We start from the raw sequence: 18697 nt of genomic DNA, 5'->3' as shown, positions 1-18697 counted from the left end.
TCAAGTTGCGCGGTTTAAAGCCCCGGTGCTCGGCCGGGACTGGCGCGCAAAACCCGCCGCTTCTGAGGCGGGCAGGGAAAGGCGTCTCCTTTGGCACTGCTGCCTCGGGCTGAGTTGTGTGGAGCTATTGGTTTGGAATAAATAAAAATACCCTTTTCTGCTCTTTCGCCTACTGCCCCCCCCAGCAGGGTGTTTCTTCGGAAGGCAGGTACGTGCCTCCAGGGGTGCCTTCCTTAGGGACCGGTGCACCTCTTCGTGCACAACCTTCAGTTATTTCGTTTCAGAACAAGCATATGCCTCACCAAGAATATAGTTGGAAGTGTTGGTGCAGTGGCAATACATAAGCCCTTCAGCGTACTGGCCACACGTTCGTTCCGGCGCTCACTTTGTCTCTCGGGGAGAGAGAATTTACCGATCGAAGAAGACATACAAGTCGTTAATATACAGAAATTCAGAGCATATTAAATGTGCAGCTCCTGTTACTACAGAAGCTGTTGCTCAATAACTGGCGCATGAGCAATAATATCTTTTAAATAGTGAGTGTGGAGACCCTCGTGCGCTCGCCGGTGGCCAGCTCTGAGGTCCCGCAGCGGGCTGACACGCTGGTTGTAGAGCAGGGTGATGGGCTGGTGTCAGCTTCCCCAGGAGTAAAAGGACAGAGCAACCTGTCATGCTCTACATAGAGGGATTAGAGTCTTTCTTAACATATTTGTGAACATGCTTTCCCATGTGATTTCTTTTTTTTAAAGGATATTTAGCTCCATCTTTACCAGGGAAGAAGGTGCATGAACTTTTGGAATAATCAATTCCCCTAAAACTTGAGAAAACAAACAGCCAGAAGAGTTCCACCCAAAGCTATCCTGAGTTACACATATTCAAAACTTCCTTATCTGACTGCAGTATACTTATTTTTTAAGTGTACTTATATATTTATTATTTTTGAGAGAGAAAAGTGTTTTTGTAAATCTAATCAAGTATGTATTAAGGTTCTTGTAGTTAATTAAACATTTCAAGGTGTTTGCAGTGTCGCTCCAAAAACCTTTCAGATATGCTTTGCATATGGCATTTACAACTTGTTTGATTTTAGCAGTGTGGTTTGAGTGATTTCTCTACTGGCAAACTCGAGGCAGTGCTGATTTACTTTTTGTTGTTCTTGTTCTTCATACTGAGGTGGAGTTGAAAGCACTCAACCACTTATTCAGATTCATCCCTACTTGCAATAGGCATAAATTTGCCCATTATATTGACTCTTCATTGGGGTCATGGCAAAGGGATGGGGAAATACATAATAAAAGGATGGCTAAAGCTTTTTATTTGTTCTACTTATCTACTGAGATTACATTATTCTAATAAACCACTATTATATTGATTAAAATATGTTCCTCCTAATCATGATAAAAGAAGCAAGAAAATCAGTATATTTTGATGGCATATCTGTTTGACACTTTTTGAGTTGTACTGAGTTGGAAGCAATGGTCATCATAATTCTCCACAGACATATAGATCACCAAAGAATGGTTCTACTGTAATTCTACTGTGACTATTTTAATTCAGTCAAGTTCACATCAAATATTCTCTAGCACTATAAGACTGAGACTACAAATGACCTTCTCAATCTAGGCTTGAAAATTGTGCCTGGATGAGAGATCTAAGGGGGGCAACAACAAAATGGCCGAGACACCATGCGCTGAGGAGAGCCCAGCACTGCCCAGCGTGCTTCGAACCAGCCGCTCGAGTGATCGGACTGCTCTTTGATGTATTTAAAACCACTTGGGGTATTTATATCAAATGACTATTTTTAAAAGGTCATATAATATAATAAATGTAAAACCAAATTATACCCAATATTATTCTTTGCAGCAGTATGGCAAGATATACAGGTCACACTTAAAGGTGAGCTTACAAGACAGCCTGTGGCGAGACTCAGAAATCCAGTATCAGACCTGAAAAGCAGTAGGAGACTTTGTGGCCCTGGGTCCAGGGGGAGGCTCAGCTGTGGCAAATGCTCTGCACGGAGGGTGGGAAGGTACCTGGCTGAGGAGCCAGCCAGGGCCAGCTGGGAAGGGGCAGCAGAAAGTGCAAGATTAGTTCCAGTTGGGCTGGACAGGAACCTGAACACCTGAACTGGTACCTTCGGGCCAGTCCCACTGTTCAGTTGTGAAACTGGACGGCGTGAGTTTCTGGCTGGTTGTGAATAGCTCTCTTCTTGTACCCGCTGTTAGATTTATGGGAGTACCTTAGATGCACCTTTCTCTGGGCACGATCCATCTCAGGAGAAGTCTGAGAGCTCCATAAAACGCGCAGATTGCCTTGCTCTCAGCTTCTTGACAGCCCTGCCTCCGGACGCCGCTGGTAGCGTTGCTGCAGTCAAGGCAGGGTTACCCAAGCGGGAACCCAAAAGTGACCCCGGAGTGCTGGCACCAGACCTTCCCCTGGGTGTGCCGGCGATTCCCCCCAGACAGCGGAAGAAAGAAAGCTCAGTGTATGATTTCACTGTCTAGAAAACAGCCCCATCTATTTCCTCAGTAACTGCTTAAGGAGGGACTGACTTACAACATCAGATGGTTGCCTTCTCCATTATCGCTGAAGTAAAGTAACGGTACATCTAGGAGGAGAAGTTATCAATAACTGTGTTTAAGGGGGAGATTTTTTATATTTTCTTAGACTTTTTTAATGTTTAATAAATCTCTACTGCATTTTTTCTTTCCCTGCATTGTCCTTGGTCAATAAAAATAAGTTATGAAGCAGGGGAATATGGTAGCAGGTGACATGATGAATTATCTCTTTAAGAAGCGATGTGCTTTCCCCCTATGGATGTAATATTGTACTTCCCAGGTAGTCACAAGAGGGCTCTTGTGTAGGAGCTGTTAGTCATTTTGGAATGAGAATTAAACTTTTTATGTACTTTGAAAAGGTTTTAGCAGACTTTTGTATAGCTGAGTTCTACAGAAACCCCTCCTCCCTTTATTTGTGGGTACAACTGAAATAAGAAGAATCGGGATTGCATTTGTTTAGTAAAGTAGCTTTTATTCCTAACTCTTACAAGCAAGACGTCAACCAAGTAGTGTCATAACACAATATAATCCTGTAGTTCAGATCATATGAAACCTGCAGAACTGAGCAAAATTCAAATTGGAAACCGTTTTTAAAATGTCATTCAATTAACAGCATTCCCTGTCAGGTACAGATAAAATAGTTTTAATTTAGGCAAAAGGCGCTTTTATTTTTTATGCATCAGTCAAATAAAATGCTAAATAGTACATTTAAGTTTTTATCTTTTCACTTTTAAAGGCTTTAGGATAATAGAGTTGGAATTAAGTATCCTCAACTGCAGTTAAGGTGGAGAGCCCCGGTGGCTTCTCCACTCAGGTTTCCATAAGCAATGGCGTGGGGGATATAGTTCCCTGACCAAGTGGCTTCACACCCTGGAACAGCCTGACCACAGAGGAGGAGACTTCTCCTTCTGGAAACCAGCTCTTCCCAACCCGAGCTCATTTCAGACACCAGCATCTGGAAGAGGTGGAAGAGGTACCCGACGTAGGATTTACCTGCAACAAAAATATGTGAATCCCGGTCTGTGGCTGCTGCTGGAGGAGATGTTTAAATTCACTCAGTGAGTACTTTCCCGGCTTTAGATTTGTAGAGGGGAATCCCCTCTGTGGTTTCTGCACGTGGCCAGAGTCCCTCTGGTCAGGGCACTTGCCACAGCCATCGCTAAGCTCAGTCGCCGTGCTGGACCGCGGCAGAGCCAAGGATGCGCTCAGAGCCTGCTTCTCTCGTCCTCAAAGGTTTGAGCCCTGCACAAAGTGCAGCTGTTGTCAAATGTAGGAACCAGAGAAGGGTCCGAGATTTCTGTGGGCCGAGAAGAAGGGTGCAAAAACCATGTGGGTTGAAAGCCCCCTGCTTAGGGCACTCAGTGTGGGAAAGACCTGCGTTTTCCCAAGACTGTATCCACTTTGCAGCTAAATACAGTTTAACGCCAAGTAGAGAAACAAATCTGGAAACTAGCGCTAAAGCTGGACTGTGTGCCAAAGCCGTTGCCCCATGGCATCTCTGCCTCGCTCAGATAACACCCCGCTGATGCTGAGTATCTCCAGGTCTTCGGAAGCAGGCAAATACAGCACGGTAAATGCTTGTATGGCAAAAAAAAAAAAAAAGAGATGTAGATTAGAATTGTTTTAGACATCCAGCTGCTCAGCTGGGTGCTTTAACCACGGGACTGTTAGGTAAAAGGTGGGCCGCCCGCACGGGGGAGGGATGCGGCTGAATTGTGGCTCTGTGAGGTGAGGTGCTTCACTGGCCTGACAATTGCATCACCGCAGAGCCGTAGTTCAGTCCACCCCTCAAGGAAAGTGTCTGCTCAGGAGTGAGAATATAAAGTTAAAAATACAGACTGTAAATCTAGAAGCTCTTCAAAGCATTATGTAACTATGGAAGACACCAATTGTGAAAATGATTGTGGTTATGTTATAGTCAGGCGAATAAAGCAGATGCTTTCCATCACAAATGTTTAAAGACTCTTCAGGCGTGGAGGTGGTTTCTGATATCAGTATCTGATACTCTCTCTTGCTGAAGTTCTGAGTTGTCATCAACCTCCTACTAGATGTTGGTAGAAAAAGGAAGGAAACCTGTAATTCCCAGCCTAAGCTTTCATGTCAAATATCTTAGTAGTTACATAATGTTTTCAATAGCTTTTAGATTTACACTTCTTATTTTTAACTCTATACTCTTACTGCTCATTTTCCTTTTTCACCTTCTTCCAGCTCTCCCCTCATCTCTTCCCAGAAGCCGTCTATCTCAGTCCTTACCAACCAAGCTATTTTCACAAGCATTGTCATTAAGAATAGATAAAGATGTTTTAAATAAAATATTATCTTCGCTTAGAAGGATCCAGATGACCAGATGTGCCGGCCAATGCTGGAGGTCTGTTTGGCTGGGAGAGCCCATCTTCTTGTTAAAAGCAAGTTTGGACTAACTCAAAGTTGAACCAATTTCAGTTGAGCCACATACCATACTATTTAACTCTTGTTTCATCCACTGTAGCTCTCATTCTCAGTATTAGGAAGATGCATCTACCAAAAAGTGTTAGATTAATTGCAGGTGGAAACTCTGGGTAACGTATGTCATCAAGCTCTAGCAGCGAATAGAACCAAGGTAAGCCCTAGTGGGCAGACGTGCCGTGAAGGCTTATGGAGCTTAAGAAATACTGCTCAAATATTTGTCAAAAAAGCACCTCCTTTTCAAGCCAAACTTTTTCGCTTGAAGCATTCAAAGAGAGAAAGATCACGTAGCATACCAAGTCGCTGTAGGGTAGCCCGAGCTCCACGTAGGTACAGGAGAGTGGCGCGGCGGTGTGAGGAATCCTGCATTGCTGTTTCCCACCTTCTGCCCATATTGTGCGCACATCGGAACACGCCTGCAGTATGGAAAAAATCACTGCAAATATCTGCTCCTGCACATAGTTGCACCCGTTTAGTTCTAGATTTGTCTGCCGAGGTTATCAGTAACACTACATTGTGGGGCTGAGTTTCATCGTGTATATCATATTTCTGATTTGAATTGTGGTTATCAATACGAAAAGAACATCAGCCCTGTAAATACGGGGTCCCAGCATTGCTAACTATATCCGTCACAATCACTGTTCTTGAGTTTTGCTTCAGACACAAATCTTTGCAAAGAGAGTCACAGATAGCAAGGATGCAGTTATGTTTAAATCAAAGGTATAAAAATAGGAAATGGATTCTTTTGAGTGTTCACTTTATTATGTTGCTAATGAATTATAAAATGTATATCATCAAAATAAATATTCTTGAAATTGCTTCCTAATGAATCACTTAGACAATGTGCCTATTCAGTTGTGTCAATGATTAATTATATTCTTGCCTCCTTCCTGGAATACAAATGCTTTTATTAAAGCAATCCAAAGACAGTAAGACAACAGACTCATTCTTATGGTCATTCATTCAGTTGTGAATTGATAGAGTATTCCTTTCAGCGTTTTTAGAGTGTATCTGAACAGCTGCAAGTGGCTGTGACATAAATGAAGGTTCATGTCACCTTAAGCAGAATGAGATGGAAGACAGTCTATTCATCCAGTTTCAGCTTATCAGTGCACAGTCATTAAATACTAATATTATCTGGAGGACTGTGATAAATGCGGAGCGTACTGAGCCAGCTACAGGCGTCATCAGATGGGAGCCTTTTTACAACATTCTGATGCACGGAGGTGAATTATTCCAGAATATTAAACATTTCATTAGTTCTCAGCTTTGAGATATGGTTTTAAAAGTGGCCAGCCTCACAGAAAAAAATCATTATCGCCGACTGCAATACTTACAAATCGGTATTTATGAAGTTCAGCGACTGCTGCTATTAAAGAGCTTCAGAAAGCTTTGTATAGGTGTCATCATTTCTGCAAGTCTGAAAAGCAGTTGCTTATTTGCATAATGGCATTCACATCATTGTTGAAAGATTAGGATTGATTTAATGAATGTGGTCACGGGCAGAGAAAAATGCTTTCGCACTGAATTTAAATAAGTAAATCCTGAGCTTAGGTATTCCTTTTTGGCTTCCTGGTGCAAGACACACAGAAAATGTTGACTGCCGCCTGTCCTTGGCACCGATGGGCTTCATGTCAGTGAAGATAATTAATGATGTTGGTTCATATACCCAACTACTTAGGTGTCAGTAAGCAGATTACTTTAATCTAGTAAATCAACACGTGCATTTACATGGAAAGAAAGAAGCACTGGAGAATTAGTTTAGTATGGCTTATCTTGCATAATGTGAAGCGACCAATTTACAGTGACGGGAAACGAGGAGGGGTAGAAGTAAGTAGGAATGTACCACACCTGGCTGTCAGATGCAATGCCTCCAGAGTGTATGGTTTAGCTAAAATTGATGAAAGTTAAAGGAAAGCCCAAAATACAATTATCACATTATGAAGAACATCCAGACATAAAGGATCCACCCTTTATGTGCTCTCTGTATTAAAAATACTTGATTCAAGTGAACGTTTAGCAAAAAGAAATACTCAGAGTTATCTTGTACGTAGGCTGCAGCAAAACAAGATCAGTAACTTACGCAAAAGGAAAGTAAAGGTTCTTAAAATGTGAATATTTTGTTAATGTTTTGGATGGCAAAGAAAAGGCAGAGCACCTGAACCACAGCTGACTGCATTTGATAGTGCTCTTTTTCTTCAAAGTGCAAGATTTACATGTGGGAAAAATGGCATTAAAAGAAAAAAAAAAACAACAGCAAAGAGAACACAATTTCCTTCACAATTAATATGCCTCTTTCTTGGTTCAAACCTGCCTTTGTTTTGGTACATGCAGCTCACTGAATTTAGTCAGTGGCCCTCTGGGAGGGCCATCTCCAAATCCATTATGGAAAAGGAGACTCTTCTCAAGTTCAGGGGAGCTTAGGTGCAGGATGAGGATGATTTGGGGTAGGTCCTACTGTTGAAAATCCCCACGCGGGGCGAAACCCCATGTCCCAGCTGTTGCACTGACTTTGCCACATTCAGCCGTGAGGTCCCATAGCCTGGGATGAGGCAGTCACTTGCCACGGGTGGCAGACAGATACAAGCCAGGGCAATGAGTGCCTCCAAGTCCTGCCATGGGAAGCAGGGAGGGAGCAGCTCCAGCGGGCTGCGTGGCACGGAGGGAGGGAAAACCAGAGAAAAGACTCCCGGGGAAACTGTGACCTCCCTCACTCCCTCCTCGCAGGATGCTGGAGTCATCTTGTCCCGGCAGAGCTGGGTACGGCCGCTCTCCCTGAGCCCATGCGAGGGAGGGCAGAGATGCAGGCTGCAAGGAGGTGGCCATCGCTCCAAGAGCCAGGTCCTGACTTGGCACCAGCTCCCCAGGATGCTTGGGCACAGCGATCCTTGTCAGAGCTGCTCAGCCACTTATGGCAAAATCTGTTTTTTCCCTGTTACTGCCAAGAAGCCCCTGGCTGGCTGGCCAGGCTCGTTAGCCTGATGTAAGAGCCGTGACCAGCTTCCTGAATTCACTTGTGCCTTCATCATTCGTCCTGGTACAGATGGAAAAAGTATAAGCAGCAGAGCGTTAGCGCACTGGCTATGTGGTGCAGCATCAGGACCGCTGCCTTTTCCTCCAAAATCCTCACCTGGGGCTTCCCTGGCACCAGAGAGCATCTGGCTTCTGACCCATCCCCGCGGGCCGTTCACTCCCCTTCACCTCTAGATGCTTCCCCAGATTCTGCCCATAGGCAGGACCAGACCGACTGAGGGAAGCAGCCAGCAAAGAAGCAATTACTGGGTTAATGAGCTCTGTTGTGGCTACAAAAGCATATTTCTGTGCCACGGAAATCAGCAGGAGGGTACAAGTGCAACAGAATATGAAAGATTAGCAAGTATCCCTACGTCAGGGCTTGGGGACTTCTTCTCCCCAAACAGGCGACATGATGCTGTTCTCGCTAAACAGCATGTAGGCAAGTGAGGCACCTTTGCTGTGTATTAGCAGTACAAATATATTACCGAGCCAGCCCAGTGGGAGGGAAAATCAATACATGAAGGGAGGATGGATTTCAGAATACAGGTACTTATACCGGGCACACATATATACAAGCTTAGATAGGAAAATGGATGGCAATCGAAATTCAATTTAGGGGACTTCAGAAACAGCATATTCTTTCTGGAAAGCGTCATCCGCTTCAACATATTCCTTTATCTTGTTCTCCTTTAATAAGGATATTGTCTTTCAATTGAGTTAACTCTTCTAGTTGCTTAATTACTTTAAAAGAGTATCTCAATTACTCTTTTCATAATTTGTTTTCAGGCATGTTTGCCTGCACTTATGTATAGCAACCGAGAATATTTTTTTCTTTCCTCTTTTCTGGCATTATCTTTACAATTTGCAGTGTGTGTTTTGGCTAAGCACATTCAGCCAAAAGAGTAACACAGACAGATCTAATTGCAGACACATAGGCTAAAATGTAGCATGAATAGGATTGCTCCCAAAAATTAAACTGTTCGGAAGTATTTATGAAAATGACAATTGAATTGTGTTTTTGAAGACTGGAAATTTGGGGTCATTCTGCTTATTAAAGTAGATTGCCTTCCATAAAGCCAATAGACTACGTATCACTGGACACAAATAATGACTAAATGATACTAAAAATTGCACTGCTTTTGCAATTATTGCATGCACAGAAAATTATGTCTAGAGTATCTGAACGTGGGTGACATGTTTAGATACTACAGTGCTGGGCTGCGTATGGAAATTAAAGGAGAGTAAATAAAAAATACCTTGTGCTCATTTTTTTTTTTTCCTGCTTCTGTGCTAAAGAGTAGATACCTTTCTGAAGTAGACGTGTGCGGACAGATACATATCAGAGAGCTACCCAAGCTAATTTTCAAATCACAACCCTCTGAGCATGCCAATTTACTCTACTGGGATATTTCTGTGCGACAGTTGTAAAGTAGACATGTCTAGTAAGTGGGAGGCTAACTCCGAGCCGTCTGGGCTAGCTCAGTCCCGGAGGCACGTAGATGCACTAGAAATCATGATCAGAAGTTTTCGAGAAGCAAGGTGGAACATAGAGGGTTAATATTTCACTTTTGGTTATTATTTGCACCTGATACAAAGTATTACACAGAAAAAAAAAAAGTGGAAACATTATTTACCATACTACCTTTTACCATAGGGTCTGTGGACTAAAGGAACAACAAAGGAAAAAAACAAAGGAGATATTGTTATGTCTGCAGAGCTCCAAAATATTTCCCAATGTGCTGATCAGCTCTTATGTTTATCATTAAGAACTGCTGTAGCACTGACTGTAATACATCCAATATCAAAACATCCAGAATGAACAGTATGAGAATCTCATCCTGCTGCAAATTTGCTGGGAGGGAAGGGAAGGGAAGGGAAGGGAAGGGAAGGGAAGGGAAGGGAAGGGAAGGGAAGGGAAGGGAAGGGAAGGGAAGGGAAGGGAAGGGAAGGGAAGGGAAGGGAAGGGAAGGGAAGGGAAGGGAAGGGAAGGGAAGGGAAGGGAAGGGAAGGGAAGGGAAGGGAAGGGAAGGGAAGGGAAGGGAAGGGAAGGGAAGGGAAGGGAAGGGAAGGGAAGGGAAGGGAAGGGAAGGGAAGGGAAGGGAAGGGAAGGGAAGGGAAGGGAAGGGAAGGGAAGGGAAGGGAAGGGAAGGGAAGGGAAGGGAAGGGAAGGGAAGGGAAGGGAAGGGAAGGGAAGGGAAGGGAAGGGAAGGTCAAACCAATATGAGAAAGCACAAACATTAGGCTGGATTTAGAGTGCTACCAGTTATTATATGAAGATTAAAGATGGGATATTTTGTCATTTAAATTAAGATTTGGGGATCTCGGATAGCTTATAACCCAAGTGTCAGACTTAAAATGAAGATCAATAAGTTGACAAACTTCACAGAAAATTTAGTGTCAGTCTTTATCCTCATGTGCAGGCCAAGCAAGTGGTGCTGTAGTTGGCAAGCAGCAGGAAGGCAGTTCACGGAATCACGGAATCACGGAGTTTCAGAGTTGGAAGGGACCTCTAGAGATCATCTAGTCCAACTCCCCTGCTAAAGCAGGATTGCCCAGAGCACATTACTCAGGACTGCATCCAGGCGGGTCTTGAAAATCTCCAGGGAAGGGGACTCCACAGCCTCCCTGGGCAGCCTGTGCCAGTGCTCCATCACCCTCACCATAAAGAAGTTTTTCCGTGTATTTGAACGGAACTTCCTGTGTTCCAACTTGTGCCCATTGCCCCTCATCCTGTTACTGGGAACCATTGAAAAGAGCCTGGCTCCATCCTCCTTCAACCCACCCTTTAGATACTTGTAAACATTAATAAGGTCTCCCCTCAGCCTTCTCTTCTCCAGGCTAGAGTCCCAGCTCTCTCAGCCTTTCCTCATGAGGGAGATGCTCCAAGCCCTTAATCATCTTAGTTGCCCTTCGCTGGACTCTCTCCAGCAGTTCCCTGTCTCTCTTGAACTGGGGAGCCCAAAACTGGACACAGCATTCCAGTTGTGGCCTCACCAGTGCAGAGTAGAGGGGGAGAATGACCTCCTTCGACCTACTGGCCACACTCTTCCCTATGCAGCCCAGGATTTAGGGAAGTAATCATCCCCCTGTACTCGGCACTGGTGAGGCCTCACCTCGAGTACTGTGTTCAGTTTTGGGCCCCTCACTACAAGAAGGACATTGAGGTGTTGGAGCATGTCCAGAGAAGGGCTACAAAGCTGGTGAAGGGTCTGGAGGACAAACCTTATGAGGAACGACTGAGGGATCTGGGGTTGTTTAGCCTGGAGAAGAGGAGGCTGAGGGGAGACCTTATCACCCTCTACAACTACCTGAAAGGAGGTTTTAGAAAAATGGGAGCTGACCTCTTCTCCCTGGTAACAAGTGATAGGACAAGAGGAAACGGGTTCAAGTTATGTCAGGGCAGGTTTAGATTGGATATTAGGAAGCATTTTTTCACTGAAAGGGTTATTAAACATTGGAATAAGCTGCCCAGAGAGGTGGTGGATTCACCATCCCTGGAGGTGTTTAAGAAAAGGGTAGATGAGGTGCTTAGGGACATGGTTTAGAAGTGGTGGTGTTTTTATCAGGGTAGGTTAATGGTTGGACTTGATGATCTTAAAGGTCCCTTCCAACCTCACTGTTTCTATGATTCTATGATTCTATTCCATTGGCCTTTTTGGCAACAAGGGCACATTGCTTGCTCATGGATAATTTACTGTCTACCAGGATCCCCAGATCCTTCTCCTCAGATCTACTTCCCAGCAGGTCCACCCCTAACCTATACTGGTGCCTAGCATTCTTCCTCCCCAGGTGCAGGACCTTGCACGTGCTCTTGTTGAACCTCATTAGGTTCTTCTCTGCCCAGCTCTCCAGCCTGTCCAGGTCACGCTGGATGGCAGCACGGCCCTCTGGGGTGTCAGTCACCCCACCCAGTTTGGTATCATCAGTGAACTTGCTGAGGATACACTCTGTCCCCTCATCCAGATCATTAATGAATATATTGAACAAAATTGGACCAAGTATTGACCCCTGGGGAACACCACTGGTTACAGGCCTCCAACTAGACTCTGTGCCGCTGATCACAACCCTCTGAGTTCTGTCCCGCAGCCAACTCTCAATCCACCTCACTGTCACCTCATCTAGCCCATACTTCCTCAGCTTCCTAATGAGGATGTTATGGGAGACAGTGTCAAAAGCCTTGCTGAAGTCAAGGTAGATGACACCTACGGCTCTCCCCTCATCCAGCCAACCAGTTATAACATCATAGAAAGCTGTCAGATTGGTCAAGCACGATTTACCCTTGGTAAATCCATGTTGACCACTTCCAATAACTTCCTGTTCCTCAACGTGTTTGGAGATGACATCCAGAATGAGTCGCTCCATTACCTTTCCAGGGACAGAGGTGAGACTAACTGGCCTGTAGTTCTCTGGGTCCTCCTTCTTGCCTTTTTTGAAGATTGGAGTGATGTCAGCCTTCCTCCAGTCCTCCGGCACCTCCGCTGTTCCCCATGACCTTTCAAAGATGATGGAGAGTGGTCTAGCAATAACATCTGCCAGCTCTCTCAGCACTTGTGGGTGCATGCCATCAGGGCCCATGGACTTGTGAATGTCCAGCTTGGCCAAGTGGTCTCTGACACGGTCCTCCTCAACTGAGGGAAAATCTTCCTCTCTCCAGACCTTCCCCCTTGCCTCCAGGGTTTGGGATTCATGAGGGACAGCTTTAACAGTGAAGACCGAAGAAAAGATGGCATTCAGTAACTCTGCCTTCTCTGTGTCTTCCACCGCTAGGGCACCCGTCTCATTCACCAGTGGGCCTACATTTTCCCTGGTCTTCCTTTTTCTATTGATATACTGAAAGAATCTTTTCTTATTGTCTTTAACTGCAGTGGCCAAGCTGAGTTCTGATTGAGCTTTGGCCCTTCTCATTTTCCCCCTACATAGCTTTGTTATATCTTGATAGTCCTCATAAGTTGCCAACCCCCTTTTCAAGAGAATGTAAGCTTTCCTTTTTTTCCTGAGGTCCAGCCAAAGCTCTCTATTTAGCCAGGCTGGTCTTCTTCCCCATCGGCTCGTTTTTCGGGACACGGGGACGGCCTCCTCCTGTGCTTCTAAGAGCACCTGCTTGAAGTATGCCCAGCCTTCCTGGGCACCTTTGCTCTTCAAAACTGCCTCCCAAGGGACACTCTTGACCATGCTCCTATACAGGCTAAAGTCTGCCCTTCGGAAATCCAAGGTGGCAGTTCTGCTGGCTCCTGCCTTGCTTCATCAAGAATTGAAAATTGTATCATTTCACGATCATGACGACCTCCAACCTTTACATCCCTCACAAGACCTTCTCTGTTAAGAAACAGTAGGTCCAGTAGGGCATTTCCCCTAGTTGGTTCCTTCACCAGCTGTGTTAGGAAGTTGTCTTCCACGCACTCCAGGAACCTCCATGACTGTTCCCTCTCTGCTACGTAGTATTTCCAGCAGACATCTGACCAGCTCTGTTGCCTGCAGCCTTGTGTCTGATTCTCCTGCTAAGGTACCCTTTAAGTTTTATGCCTCTTTTTGTCACATCAAGTTCAAATGAAGGGGCATTCAGAAAGTAAGATGATCATCTACTAAGCTTCATTAGATTTCATCTGATATTTTATATTGAGGCAATCATTTAAGCCCTGATTCATGAGTTTTAATATCCCTTCCAACATTAGTGGAAAACAAGCCAGGAGAGCACTGACCATGGTTGCCCATCCTTCTTTTGAATCCTGCTAACTTCTTGACCTAGGTGATTTCCTTTGGAAATGAGTACTGGGTAATATGTCATTTGGAAAATTATTTATTTTATCGGTGCTGGATTCCCTGCACTGTCATTTCACCGAGAAAGTTTTGCTGGCTGGAGTAACAGCAATCCCTTTTGCTAGGGAATAATCATTATAGCTTTTATAGATGAACATCACCTTCTCAGACCTTGAGTTCTTTGAAAATGTCAACAGAAATTGAATAAGAAAAAGCTGGCTATGCTATCTACTTGAATTTCCAAAAAGCTTTCAGCGAGGTCCTCCACCAAAAGCTTTTAAGGAAGCAAAGCAGCCGTGTGGCAAGAGGAAAGGTTTGTGCATAGGTAAATAATTTATTAAAAGAGAAGAACCAGAGGGTGGGAGCAAATGGTCATTCTTCACGGTGAAGCGAGATTGTAAGGGGAATCCTGCAAGAAAATCTATACTGGGACTTGTGTAGTTTAGCACAGTCATATATGACACGGAAGTGGGGTTTGCTGATGATACGAAGGTAATAATTTATTCAGAATAGCAACGATGATTTGTGCAGAGTTGCAGAAGGAGCTTTCTAGATTGAGTGGGCAATAAAATGACAGATGAAATTTGATGCAGACAAATATGAGAGTGGGGGAAAAACAATCCTAATTTCATATAGAAAAAGATGGGCTGATTGCTTCCCTCACCAGCAAAAGCTCTGAGTTATGATAGATAGCTCCATCAAAACTATTCATGCTTGCTATCAGTACGCAGTCTAAGATGCAAAGAAAGAGAGGGAAAGCTGGATGTCATCATCATGCCACTATATAAGTCCATGATTTGCTCATCTCTTCCATACTGCATGCTGTTCTGGTTTTTCTTTCTCAAAAAGGTGTAGAAAGGCTGAAAAAGTTTCAGAAAAGGGCAACAAGGATGATCAAAAGTATGGAACTGCTTCTGTATGTGGAACAATGAGAAAGGGAATGAAACAGTCTGAAAAAGAGACAACTAAATCGTGGGAGGGGGCTTCACAGAAGTTTATGAAATCATAAAGGGCATTGAAAAAGGGGATCAACAGCACACTCCTGATAGAGGAATGGGGCACTGTCAGATGAAAGTAGTAGGTGGTAGGTTCTGCTGACAGCACAGGAGGTTGTTCTACCCTCAGGGTGTCCTTGGGCTGTGAACTCCTCCACAGAGACAACATGGATGCTCAAAGTTTGCATGGACTCAAAGGGCGCAGGACAAGCTCATGGAAAAGAGCTTTGCTGAAGATTACAGAATGCTGTAAATATACTTGGTGGCAGGACCATGCATATTTGCCATGTTCATGTATATGGAGTACACCAGCTTGCAGTCACTGCTGGAGACAAGGCACCACCTCAAAGAATCTTTCTGCTCTTATGTTTTAAAAAGCTCTTTTAAACTTAAAAAAGAAGAAAGCAGAACTTTTTTTTTTTTTTTTTCCCAAGGATAAGTGGTTCTTGATCTACAATTTGGAAACAGAAACCTACAGTGAAAAGACAGACATGCTGGGGTTTTTTCCCTTTACAGTTGAGCCTGGCATTGCACTCTCCGAGCTCACCTTCGTTCCTTGTCTGAGGAGATGAGAGCACTTATGGGGAACCCCTTGTTTAAGTATGATTTCTGAGCACATTTCCACCGCCCTACTGTAGTACACTGCAATGTTATTAACAGCATTAGGTTTTTCAGTAAACATGGGACTCCTTTGGCCAAAACCACATTAAACGTGAGACTGAATAGGCTTGGGGGCTATCAAAACATCCTGATCATCTTTATCACTCCTACCCAGCTCAGCTCACGGCTCTATCTAACATAGAATCATAGAATGGTTTAGGTTGGAAGGGACCTTGAAGATCACTGAGTTCCAAGCCCCCTGCCATAGGCAGGGACACCTCCCACTAGACCAGGTTGCCCAAGGCCACGTCCAGCCTGGCCTTGAACACCTCCAGTGATGGAGCTTCCACTGCTTCTCTGGGCAATCTGTTCCAGTGCCTTACCACCCTCAAAGTGAAAAATTTCTTCCTAATATTTAATCTAAATCTACCTTCTTCCAGCTTGAAGCCATTCCCCCTCATCCTATCACTACAAGCCCTAGTAAGAAGTCCCTCCCCAGCTCTCCTGAAGGCCCCCTTTAGGTACTGGAAGGCTGCTATAAGGTCTCCCCAGAGCCTTCTCTTCTCCAGGCTGAACAACTGCACCTCTTTCAGCTTGTCCTCATAGGAGAGGTGCTCCAGCCCTCTCATTGTCCTCGTGGCCCTCGTCTGGACGCACTGGTCCATGTCTTTCCTATGGTGGGGGCTCCAGAGCTGGACACAGTACCCCAGGCAGGGTCTCACCAGAGCAGAGTAGAGGGGCAGAATCACCTCCTTTGACCTGCTGGCCACACTTCTGATGCAGCCCTGGATACAGTTGGCCTTCTGGGCTGCAATCGTCCATTACCAGCTCACGTTGAGCTTCTCGTCAATCAGCACCCCCAGGTCCTTCTCCTCAGGGCTGCTCTCAATCCATTCCCCGCTGAGCCTGTATTTGTGCTTGGGATTGCCCCGATCCTTTAGAAATGAGAAAAAATAATACAATTGTTTAAAAAATACCGAACATCATTTCAAACTGCATAGGAAAAGTGATACCACTATGATTTGGAGTAAGGCCATGCTTTTACTTAGTACTGAAAGCAACCTAAGGCTAACCATGAGTTGGTTACGCTAAGTGCTAGGCTGTGTTTAACATCGTGTTTCAGCTGCCATTTGTTAGCCCGCTACATTTCCTTTGTGAAGAAGAGAAGCTTTGGTCTGATCAATTCCACTGCTGCTAATGATGGGTGAGGGATTTTAGAAAGCATCCCCGGGGTACAGACAGCACTGCTGGGCTGTTTTCCTTCCTCCCGGAGTTTTCTTCTGGAAGGGGACAATATAATTCTTTGTCTTTAGCAGTTAATTTGCATCTGTTGCTGTCTCTCATCTGTTGTTCTTATTCCCCACGCCTGAGACTGTCATACTTTGTCCTTGGCATAATGGGTTTTAGTGAGTGTGTGTGATGTCATGAAAAGGATTATTAGCTTCTAAATTATGACAAGTGAGAGCAGATGAAGTCTTAAAGCAAAAGATCTTATTTCCCTGAAACAATACTAAAATGAAATTAAATCAGAGAAGGAATTAAAAAATAGGGAATAGGAGGTATAGACAGAATTGTTTATAATTAGCTTGTTGTTTTCTTCTGTATAGACCAGATGCTCTTTGCACTGTTTGTTAAATAGACCCATCATTCCTCTGTGAAATAATCTCTTAGAATATAGAAAAAAAGGCCTTCTTTTAGATCACTGTCACACATACCGACAGAAGAATAACTATACAGGGCAGCAATTCCAAATAGCAAACCACCGAGGCTCATGGCTTTTCAGTACCTTCTGGGACTCTGTGGGTCCCCACTGTCTGTACAGACACCAGGGAAAGCCACCAGCGAAGCCCGGCACGGTGCCTGGGAAGCTGCCCGAGCTGTCTGAGAAATGCTAACAGAAATGTCACATTCTTCCCTGAGACCTAGCTGGATTTAGGGCTCCAATAGGCATCTGATGGCTGGATTACCTTGCTACGAGGCTGTGATAAGCAGCAGAGCTTGCCCCTTCTCACAACAAGGGCATTTCCCTCACAGTCAAGTGAGAAGGTGGCAATGGTCGTCTTCTTACCCACTGGCCCTTGTTCACCTGCCCTTGTGAGATATGGCTGGACATGAATTCAATCCTTCATTCACTCATGGACTTTGGGGTAGCCTGTAGGAAGAAGAGGCATGGCCCACCCTTTCTCCACTTGAAGCCAAGACTGCTATTTATTGGGCTAGTGAGCGAGTGATCATGACTTTTTAGTCTATGGCTTACTCTGGTATCAGTCACTGGGGCAGGGACACCACACCCAGCCCTTCTCAGGGAGTACCTGGAAGGAAGGCATTGCTGCCTTCACCCATATTATACCTGGGATGAGGTGGGTGTGTGCTCTGGTAGCACGTCCCAGATGGGTTTTACATGCAAGGTGTTGAGTGTCTGGCTTGTAGGACCTACAAGTTTAAGTATGGGCTGGATACCTTATTGTTAAACTCAGACAGAACATGCATTTACATGTCCAAAAGATGGCATTTAAGAAATGTAAGCACTTAAGTCTAGATGCTTGTGTGACAGAATTGAAAATCATCCAAGTAAAAATTTCTCGAGTCTATGTCTAAGCATTGGACTTAGGGGTCTGCAAAGATGAGGCAGTGATAGCTTGGTGCCCAAATCCTTTTTGTGGCTCTCTATGTTTGGGGCACAGCAAAGCAGGTTTGGAGTGAACGCAGGAGAATTTTAACCAGGTTAGGATGAGATCTCCACTTCTTCTGAGCCAGTGGAAAATATTTTCTTTATTGACCAGATGAATGTAGAAAACATGAGTTCAAAAGACCAAGCCAGGATCACTGGGGACTGATATACAACAACTTCACTTTTCAGGTCTGCAGAGCATTTATAAATGGTTTCTACTGAAAAACGGTCATATGAAATAAACTCCAACAGCAGAGAGTCAGCATCTGAATGGATGAACTGAGCTGCCAATCTTTGAAGTAACTCCAAAACCACCCTGAAGTCCATAATCACATTGGTAATGAAAAAGCTTTGCAGCTGCTGAGACCTTACCCTTGAAAAGAGCTAACTTGGTATCTAAGTTTAATTTGTTGTCATCTCAGGACAAAACCCACTTGAAAATAACAACATGCCATCTGATAAAGACTATATTTATATTTGTAGTTGCTGGATGGTTTCAAGTTTTGAAGCCAAGGGAGTGAGTAGAGTATAAATTCTGTATTTGTAGCACCAGAGTAGTATTAAAACATATTTAGAACTTGGATTGCAAAGTTATGAGTAATCTCCACAGAAGAAGGATATTGGGTGGCAGAGGTATGACTGGGCATCCACTTTCAAAC

The sequence above is a fragment of the Vanellus vanellus genome (assembly GCF_965231255.1).
Source record: "Vanellus vanellus genome assembly, chromosome: 3".
Lineage (NCBI taxonomy): Eukaryota > Metazoa > Chordata > Aves > Charadriiformes > Charadriidae > Vanellus > Vanellus vanellus.
Note: the sequence above shows the minus strand (reverse complement) of the source record.